Source organism: Camelus dromedarius, chromosome 11 (assembly GCF_036321535.1).
Source record: "Camelus dromedarius isolate mCamDro1 chromosome 11, mCamDro1.pat, whole genome shotgun sequence".
Classification (NCBI taxonomy): Eukaryota; Metazoa; Chordata; class Mammalia; order Artiodactyla; family Camelidae; genus Camelus; species Camelus dromedarius.
The window spans coordinates 52,324,102-52,334,469 of NC_087446.1; the positions used below are offsets into that span (position 1 = coordinate 52,324,102).

Below are 10,368 nucleotides of genomic sequence, written 5' to 3' on the forward strand. Positions count from 1 at the left end.
ATGAGGAATTCTGTATAAACTAGGGCTTTCCTGGCCCCACTGGAGGCAACAGTCATCGGTTAAAGAAACTACCAGAGGACACATGGGAGGCCTGCAGGCTAAACTGGACCACAGACGAGTTCTGTTTGTGACTCCCACCCCTCCTCCGCCCCACCATCACCACCAAGGATTATACATTTTTAAATTAGCTGTCACTGCTTTTAAAAAAAAAGAGATTTCACTTTTGAAAAAAAATCTGGATGCCCAGCTCCCTACAAAAAATACTGGATAATCTGGCTACACTGTGCTGTTGTTCCTGTGGCCAGCTTGCTGGCCTGAGGCGGGGATGCCGCTCCCCCCAAGCTTGTGCCCTCCGGTCCAACCCACCAGGGTCTGCACTCACTGTTACCCTCCAGCCCTTGTCCCCCTGACCACTGAGCCCCAGTGACAGTGGAGCTCAGTGGTCAGGGGGACAGTTAAGAGAAGAGACTCTGAGGGGAAGGGTATAGCTCAGTGGTCGAATGCATGCTTAGCATGTGCAAGGTCCTGGGTTCAATCCCCTGTACCTCCAAAAAAGTAATAAAATAAATAAACTTAATTACCCCCCTTCCCCACCAAAAGAGTATCTCATTCATCTGGGAGGATTAAACGAGATAATGCATGTAAAATGCTCAGTACAGCGCCCGACACACAGTCCCCGCTCAGTAAGTGTTAGTGCTTGTTATTTGCACAATTGGTTCAATAACTCGGAGAATTCATCTGAGTTGCAGCCCAGCTTTTAAAGGATGTTTTAGCCACACGAAGCAATTGCCCTTCAACACCTTTCTAGCTTAGGGGACCTGGTCTACCTACCAACATATTTCCAACCAGTAGACATCTCTTGAGTGTATCTGTGATGAGTTAGGTGTTGTGTGGCGTGGTGACACCTCAGAGATGAGAGTCACACCTGTTCTCAAGGGCACACACCACAGCAGGGGAAATGAACAATTGAACAGTCACGGCTCTGTCGGTAGAGCTGAGCATAAAGCTCTCCCCTCCCAGCCCCGCCCAACCACTGGGGAGCTTGGCATTCAAGGAGGAACCAGGGTGCGTCTGACTCTCCTTCTTGTCTCCAAGTATTTCCAGAGCCACACTAAGAGACACTCCAGGGAATTAACATGCACGAGGAATATTTCTCGGGCTGCATACCAGAGTGCTCCCACTGCACCCAGGTTAACATAATTCCATTTCAACAAAGCCATTCAGATCTTAGATGGTGTTCATTATAATGGAATTTAACCTGAGGCAGCCCATCCCCCACGTCTTAACATCATGGCAACCGAGAAGTTGGCAGCGCTTGCCATATAGGCCGGGCAGAAGTAACTTCCCGCCTCTGGCAGAAGTCCGGAAATTCAGAGCCTTTTGGAACAAAGAACTCTGCCCCGAAGGTGTTTTCCAGCATCATCCCGGCCAGCCTGGAACTGTCCCATTCTCTCTCCACTGGCACCACCTGCAGCCTCTTTTCCAGCCCTCCTCAGACAGAACGGGGAGGGGAGAAGACCGGGCTGAGCGACAGGGACACTGTGTGGGAAAGGTAGTGAGTAGGTGCAGAAGGACCATACATTTGGTCTTTGAAAGACCTGAATTTAAGTTCTGGCTCTGACTTGGGAGCTCGATGGCTTTGGGGAAGAAATTTAGCCTTTTAACTTCTTTGAACTTCAGTTTCTTTCCTCTTCTGTAATGAGGGGATAATAATATTTCCTACTTCATAGGATTATTGAGAAGCATATAGGAGAAGACGTATGAATAACATTTAACTCAGTGCCTGGAATGTATTAAGTGACAATAACCAGTTGGTTTATTATGACTGTCAGCTATTATATGATATGTTAGCCCCAGAAGGGTCAAAGGTTGGTATACAGAGACACGGGGGTAGAGTTGGGGGTTGGGGGAAACTGAAGGATAGGTGGGGCCCTGCTGCTGAGCCCAGCATGGGCCTGGTGGCCAAGAGAGGCTCCAGGCAGAGGCGCTCGCCTACCCTCGGAGCTGACAGGCACAGACTAGATGGGTAATTACAGGATTGTGGGCTGGGGTGGCCCATGCAATTGCCCAGCCAGCCACATTCTTTTGTCCCGTGGGTGGCTGGGTGAGTGGGCAGCTGGCTGTTTATGTGGCTGTTTATGTGGCCAGGGCTCTGAGTACATCAAACACCTTTTAAATCAGCACCCCCAGGCAGAATGTTCAACCCTGGGAAGGGGAGGGGACTCTCTGTGGGACATTCTGCTCCTTTCCACCCAGCACCCACTGTTCTCTTCACTTCACCTTCCAACCACCCTCTGCTTCTTCAGTCAAACAAGTCAGAGGGTCAAAGATCAAGGACAGACTTGGAACAGCTGGACAGTGGAGACAATTAACTTCAGTTCAACTCACCTGGAGCCTTTAAACGATCAAGATGCCCCGGACAGAAGTAAATCCCATCACTCTTCCCAGCCCTATGTGCTTCCATTAGCTAGCACACACATGACTCTGATACTTCCACGTCTTGTTCTTGAAATTAATGCTCAGGGAAAATATACCTTCCTCCCAACCCACTTGGAAAAAATGCAATTCCATAAGGTATGAATTGAGTGCCTGTTACATGCTCAGCCCTGACATCAGCCTCTTGGTTGAACTGGACAGAACGCCAAGTGTTGGGGAGGATGGGATTCCCTCACCCACTATTGGTGGAAGCCCAAGGACGAAGGGTTTCAACTGCACCCGAGGACCCTACCCAGGGCTCTCAGAGTCAGGCTGTGGCATTTATGGGGCCATCGGGGCACAACACATCGGACAGGCACACGCAGAGCCAGACACCAGGTTCTTCGGTTCTTACAGTTGAAAGAGACTTTAGAATCTCATCTAGTACAACTTTTTCATTCTAGAAATGAAGTCTACACCAAGTGTTGAAAAGGACGGGGAAGAATGGGAACTTTTACCCAATTGTAGGCGTGTTTTTGGTACAACCACTGTGGAAAACAGTTTGGCATTGTAGGGTAATGCCAAACATGGAATTCCAAGTGACCCAAGACTTCCATTCCTAGGGATGTACCCCAGAGAAATGCCCACACACCCCCCCAGGAGATCAGCACAACATCTTCCTAGCAGTATTATCACAACAGCCCCAAACTGGAGACAGCGCAAATGTTCATCAACACGAGGAAGGATGTACCAACGGTGGCATATTCTTATGGACTACGACACTGCAGTGAAAACGAATCAACTCCAGCTGTGTGCTTCAACACAGATGAAGCTCAGAAACATGATGCTGAGTGAAAAAAGTGCATCAAAGGGAACATGCTTGTATGTAAACTAAGACACATAAAACTAAATCATATATTGTTTTGTAAAACATACAGAGATGATAACTTACCCCCAAAAAGCAAGGAAATTAGTTCTAAAATTCATAATATTCCTTACAGTGTGGTGGAGAGTGAGGAGGGAGATGCAAATAGGAAGAGGAAAGGGGGCTTTTAAGGTTCTGTAAATGTTCCACTCCGAACTTAGGTGGAGGGTACAGGATTTTATATTATTGTATACTCTTCTGTGTATGATCAATTTCACAGTATAAAAAGTAAACAAAAAGGATTTAAGAATCTGAGTCCTAGAGAAGCCAAGCAACTTTTCTGAGCTCATCAGAAAACAAAGGACCGAAAAAGAAACCAACTTACTGAGTCTGAGTTTAGCCGGGCACCAAGAGAGCCATTCCTAGATTCTAAAGGGACCTCTCACAATGATGAGTTTCTGGTCTAAGAGATTTGAAAACAATTGCAAGAGGTTTTGTTTTGTTTTGTTTTGTTTTTTCACCATTAAATTCCCAGTGTCTTGAATAGATCCTGGCACACAGTAGGTCCTCAGCACACATCTACCCAATGACTGTCTGCACGCATTTTCCAGTGCCTACTTCGTGCCTGGCGCTTGACTTGTATCATCCCTAATCCTCACACAACTCTGCAAGGGAGTGATTCTTATCCCAGTTTATGGATTAGGAAACTGAGATTCAAAGAGATTAAGAAACACGTCCAAGGTCACGAACCAGAAAGTGTCAGAGCCAGGATCTGAACCCAAGTGTGTCTCACTCAACCCCCGGTGTTTCTCTCATTCCACCAGGCTGCTTGCCCAGCTTCTAATGGCAGTACCTACAATTTCAGTCGTATACCAAGGCACCTGGGGAACCATAGCCTAGGGGTAGCTGAGCACTTTCTCCTCCTTCTACCTCTGTCTCCAGGCACCCGGCCCAGCACTGGCAAGCTGTGGAGAGCTGTGAACATGGGATAACTTCACGGTCTAGGGCAGGTTGCTGCAGCTCTTGAAACCTTGGTTTCCCACCTCCGTGCTGGAGAGAATGATAGTGACCTACTGCAAAGAGAAGCTGGGAAAATTAAAGGAGACAAGTGGTCCGCACAGTGCCTGGCCGAGGCTGCCAGATGAGGCTGGGACCACTTCTCCTTTCAGGTGGGTGAGTTCAGGAGTGTTTCTTAAGGGGTAGCCAGGAAGGGAAAAGGTAAGCAAGGTGAGAATAGCGCCCAGTCAGCCAATGGGACCCGACCTGTTCTTCCTTGGTGCACGTAGCACATAGAAGGTCATCAATAAAGCGGGTTATTTGAATTGAAAGAGTGATGCCTATTTGCCACCCAGGTCATCCAAGCCTTACTTGATCCCTGACATCTCTCTGCACAGAGCTCCCTCTCTCGAGTTCTTGTCTGATGTCTTTACCTGAGTAAGGTACCCAAAACTGCCGGAGGGGCCCCGAGGCCTCTCCTTCTGAGAGGTCACTGTCCCCAGAGTAACCCTTGGACAAACTGAACTTGCTCCCAGGACAGCTTGTTCAAACTGGTTAGCAAATCTAAGCCTGCTGCTGGGGAACATTTATGCAGACCCTGATTATGTGCGAGGCAGGCCCTGAGTGCCTGTGTCCAGAGGCCAGAGGTGGCACGGTGCCCAGAAGTTCAGACAGACCCAGCGTGGGTCCTGACTCTCCCATTCATCAGCCATGCCACCCTGGCACATCGCTCGACCTCACTGAGCCTCAGTTTCCCATTTGTAAAAGGAACGTGGAGGTGGTTCCTACCTCGCAGGCTGTGGCATGCCTGGGAGGCCGTGCACGCGGTTCATGGGGCACAGTGCCTGGTACCACTGAGCGAGTGCTCAGTGAGTAGCTGTTCCTGGAGCTACAACTCCAGTGCCAACAGGTGGCACACATTGGATGTGTCACCAGCAGAGCCTTGGGCCTCGTGGGTGCCCCACAGTGCCTGGAATGTCACACCTTGCCTAATCCCTGAAAGCTTAAACCTGTTGTCAGAAGGCCAGTGAGAGGCAGCAGCGCCCCAGGAACTGGCTGCTGGGTCCTGCCCAAACTCCAGGTTCTCGCTGGTGCAGCAGCCCACACCCTGCTCAGGACCAGGACTGTCCCCTGCTCAGAATGGGGACTTTGTGTGGCATCTGGTTCTGGGAACACTGCTTGGTCTATTCCTTGGTATGGGACCTGCCAAGCAGGTTTGCAAAAGCATGACACACACTCAGACTCCCCGAATGTCTGCTGTTTCTGCCCCTGGCTCCTGCCGTCTACCTACCTCACTGCCACCTCTGTCACCCCTGCCACCCCGGGCGGTCTCTCCTCGCCCCTCCCTACAAGTCGCTTCAAAGGGTGGGACTTCCCAAGAGGTCTTCACCTGCCCTTTTCATTTGTTGGTGATGAGAGTGATTTCCTTCCTGCCAGAGTAGACAGTCATGACACAGTCATCAAGGAGGCTCCGCCCCCTCGTCTGAGGTCATAGTCACTCTTGTGCTGGACCTCTGGGGACTCTCCAGGGAACCCACCCTGAGCATCTGGACCATAAGGACCAGGGACTCAGAAGGGAAGGGAGTTTCTCTTCCACATGTCACCACAGCAGGATACAGTCACCACCACCAATGCCCAGAGTCTGGGTTGAGCAAGATCAGTCTATCCTTACTCTGGACTATTTCCCCAATCAACAGACAGGCCAAGAGTCAAACTCCAGTGTCCAGGGGAACTGCCTCCCTCTCCTGCGACACAGCTTCTCTCAGCTCTGACCTCCACTTTGCCTACCATTTCTCTGGAACCTGATTACAAGTCACCTGTGCCCTTTATCCACAAGGGTGAGGTTGGACTTCCCCACCCTTCCTGGCTGTTTACCTCCTTTAATGCTGAGCTGTCCTGTAGGATGGTGTGGCCCCCAGAGGTCTGGTAAGCTGGATGGACAGAACGGAGAGGCTGCAGATTTGGGGGAAGAGGAAAGAGGAAGCACAAGGCTGAGCATTGGCTCCAGTATAAATCCCAGTTCCCCCAGGGGCACCTGAAGGGGAGTTGGCAGGCTTCCTGTCCCTGTTTGAGGTAGGGGTGGGGCAGGAGAACCAAAGGTGAGCCAGTCACAAGTCAAGGGTAAAGGGAAGTCACGGGAAAGAGGAAGAGAATGAGCAGGAGGCTGGTACTGGGAGAGGGTGGCAGAGGGCAGGGCTGCCCTCAGGGAGTGACTGGAATTGGCGACAAGACCACAGGGTAGGCTGGGGTGTTGGGACTGCCCTCAGAAGTAAGCCACCTCCACCTTCCCCTCATCATTAAGCACCACCCCCATCTCCTCCTCATTAAACCCACTCCCACCCATCGTCCCCTCATCACTGTGACCTCCGCTGGGTCTGGAGGGGCATGCACCAGAACGCCTCTGTATTCTGGTTTGCCCTGAGCAGTTTTGGTTTATGTTGTTTATGATCGTCCTGACATAACTATTAATCTCACCCCTTTCACTCTCGAAAGTCTCCCAGTTTGGGCAGTAAATGATACAGGTCACTCTCTCTAGCACATCCAAGAGGGAGCTGAGACAAGAGAGGATCAATGGGGAATTGGAGCAAAGCATAACTAGAAGCAAGACTCTCGTGGTCCAGAGTGACAGCCAGGCTGGCCTCTGCCCAGCTGGATCCCCTCCGAAGTGAACAGTGGTGGAGGGAGAGCCCGAGAAACACAACCCTTCCTAGGCTCAGACCGTCTGGTGGTGGTGGTGGGGGTCTGGGCTGGTGGGCTCTGCTCCCTGTCTTCCCTCAGAGGGCCTCCTACCATGCCAAGCACACAAGAGGCTCTTAAGCAAAATCTTATTATTTCCTTACTTCTCTTTACCTGCAACCAAAACAGACTTAAGCAGTGATGAACGGAAAGCTGCAGTCCTAGAACTCATGCTATCCAGCAACACACTGGGACACCATCCCAGCTCAGACTCCAGTGCTCCTGACTCCGGCTCTCTGGCCCCTGGAACCTGCCTGCTGGACATAGGCAACTGCAGGTCTCTCACAGAGGTTCCAGAGGCAGGTCTCAGCCAGGATGGTCTCTGCTGCCTCTCTGGAGGGAGAAGGGTATAGCTCAGTGGTGGAGTGCATGCTTAGCATGCGCGAGGTCCTGGGTTCGATCCCCAGGACCTCTATCAAAGGAAAAAAAAAAGTCTGCTGCCTCCCTGAGAAGTGGGGTGAAGAAATGGACACCTGCAAGTCCTTCTCCTGTCTTGGGTAACCATTTGGTCTGGCCCACCAAGCCATAGCCCTCCCTGCAAAGGTGGAAGACACTGGGTTTGGACACCAGCTACTTGTTCTGGGAATGGAGGGTGGGGGTCCAAGAGGTCCTCTTAGTGCTTCCTCTGGGACTTAGTCCCCAAAGGAGGTCAGGGAAAGAAGACTGAGAAACCATAAACACAAGTAACCAGGGTACCTTAAACAGCAGAAGATCTTTCACAATATTTACACAAATAAAGTGTGATGGCCTTGACTGAAGAGCTGTGAAGGGTCAGGAAAGCTTCCTAGCCCTCTTCTTTCCCTTCTTCCTCATCCCACTCTTCTCTTTTCTTATTCTCTTCCTTCCTTTCTTATCCATTACCCTGGAAAGGGTCCAAGTCAGGGCTAATGAGGGACAGCCAAACTGAAGCCATGGGACCCAGCCAGAGCTCAGACTGTGAATTCCCCAGTTTTCTGCAGTTTGAGTCAGCCCCATAGACTGGTTGTGGATTCTCTAATGTGTCCAGAGAGGCCGCTAAGCAGGGGGCAATGAGCTCTGGGGCCCCTATTTCTGCTCAAGGATCTGAAGACCCCCCCTCCCTCCAAAAAAGCCAGAGAGAAATTTGCAGTCTTATTACCTCCTGGTCTGGCTGTATACAAGCCTGACACTATTCAAGAAGGACTCACACTTCCTTCCAGCACTTGGACAGGGAAGGGATAAGGAAGGTCCCGCAATATACAACAGTCCTGGTTCATAGAATTGAGACTCCAGTGTCCAGGTAATCTACTTCCACCTCAGCAAATCACCCCTACTTCCTAGCCTGACAAAACCTTTGTCAACACCATGGCTTCCCTTGTCCCAGAATCTTTTCTGATTTCTTGTACATATCCACCTCACCAACAGAGATGAGTAGCTGACAAGATCACTAGGCAGAAATGGAATGAGAGGCTGGAAAAGTCTGCTGTGCTGGATATACCTCCTGATCCTAGGAGAACAAGAGATGTGGATTTGCCACAAAGCCACAATCCTTTCACAGGCAATCGTTCTGGAATCATACCATAGCCATGCCATAATCATAGCTGTGTTCAGTGTCCCCTTCAGGAGTGGCTACCACCAGCCATGAGGGAGTCAGCCTTCCAGCAGGGAGTTGGAGCAGAGCTGAACTCTGCCCAGGAGAGCTTTTGCAATGTTCAGAAAATGCCTGCCCAAATGCTTGCCTGGGCCCTGGCCCCTCTGGCTGCAACTGAGCCCAGACAGGAGGCTGACTCACTCACCGCACAGAGAAGGAGGAAGAGGAGGAAGAGAAGGAGGAGGAGATGCGGGAAGGGCCTGGGGTCGGAGACCCAGGACTCCCCCGGCTCAGGCAGCCTGGATCTCAGCGGTCTATGGCGGGAAGTGGGCAGTGTCCACTGCCCCCTGGAGACTATGTGCTGGTCCCTCTTAGGTACTTACCCTGAAATTCTTCTCACCCACCACCCACAGATGTGGGGCTCCTCACTCCCCAAACAGAAACTACTCCCTGAGCTCCCTCCTCAATTAGATACTTGTCCCTGAGTTCCTCTGGACATCTATGGACAGGCTGTCCTGAAAAAATAAGTCCAGTGCACTAGAGTCAACCAGGTCTAAAATAATTGGTGGTTCAAAAAAAAAAATCAGGAAAAGAAAAACTCTACTTAAAAGATCCAACTTCACCATCACAGGTGAACATACGTGGGCCTCACAAGAAAACAAGGCTACACACACTCCACCCCCAGAAGACCTCAGCACCGTCGACAACCAATCTCTTCCTTTCTTATTCCTCCAGTCCATGCCAAGGCGCCCTGACGGAGGAAGGAAACAAATGTTTCTTGTTGGCCAAGTGCTGAGCACTGTGCTGGAAGAGCATTTCTGCGATAGGCTGCCTGAGTACCAAGGAGGCCGGTGCTCCCTTCCCCAGCCTGGCAAGAACTTTGGCTCTTTCTCAGAACTCAGTGTCCCTTCAGTGCCCCAGCCTCACGGCACGGCAGCCCAGATCTCAGTCGCCAAGTTTGCCCAGACGCTAGAGCTTGCACCCGGACACTCAGGTCCGAGACCCCCCGACGCTCCCATCCAGGTCCTAATTCTGATCCTGGGACTCCCCTCTCCCCTCCGCTCCCGAGTCCGCACCTGGTCCGGCGGGTGGGCACGCTGCTCCGCGGTCCCGGCGCCTGGGGCTCCGCGTCTGCCTTTTGACAAGTAGAGACAGCCCAGCACCTGGCCCTGCCCCTGACAAGGCCCCGCCCCGGCCTGGCCCCGCCCACAGGTCCCGTCCTCGCCTGCCAAGAGCTCCAACTGCACAGCAACCATCTTGACTTGGAATCAAACACCGCACCGTTGCCTGGGAGACTCTGCCCGGGGTAGTCCTCCACGACTGGCGTCTGCAGGGCGGGGCAAGCTCTGCCCTCGGTGCGTGAGAGGTTTCGCTGGTTATGTGTGTGTAGATCCACGGTTCTGCCTGCGATAATCCGTGATGCATCCCCTCTCCCCTCGCTGGCGTGGTTCTACCCAGCCCGCTGCGAATGCCTCTTCCAGGTGCGTCACCCCCACCTGGGCTGACCCTGCCAGGACTTCTCCGTGGTCTGCGGGGCTCTGGGGAGCGCCTGCCGCGGGCAGCAACGGTTCTCTCGGCGCTCTGGGGAAATCCTGGGCGCCGACTGCGGTCGTGTTACTCCCGCAGAGTGTCGGGGAGCTCAGTCTTATCCCAGCGCTAAAACAAAACAGCAAACGAAAACGGGGCCGAAGTGGAGCCTGGAGTTGCATCGTCATCTCCACTCGGTGTCCTCTCGGCCGCGACCACGGCTGACCACGTTTTCAGCCAGTCTCGAACCTCATCCAAGCAAGCTTAGTCTCGGCTTCCC

General features: G+C 52.0%; 1 protein-coding gene across 1 annotated transcript in view; it reads right to left on the minus strand.

Moving 5' to 3' along the window:
• Positions 1-9,706, minus strand: part of VDR (vitamin D receptor) — a 54,809-nt gene extending 45,103 nt beyond the window's left edge. Inside the window, exon 1 of the mRNA XM_031462685.2 lies at positions 9,638-9,706. The gene's annotated coding sequence lies outside the window, so the exon portion shown is untranslated. The remainder of the gene's footprint in view (positions 1-9,637) is intronic.
• Positions 9,707-10,368: the final 662 nt, after the last annotated feature.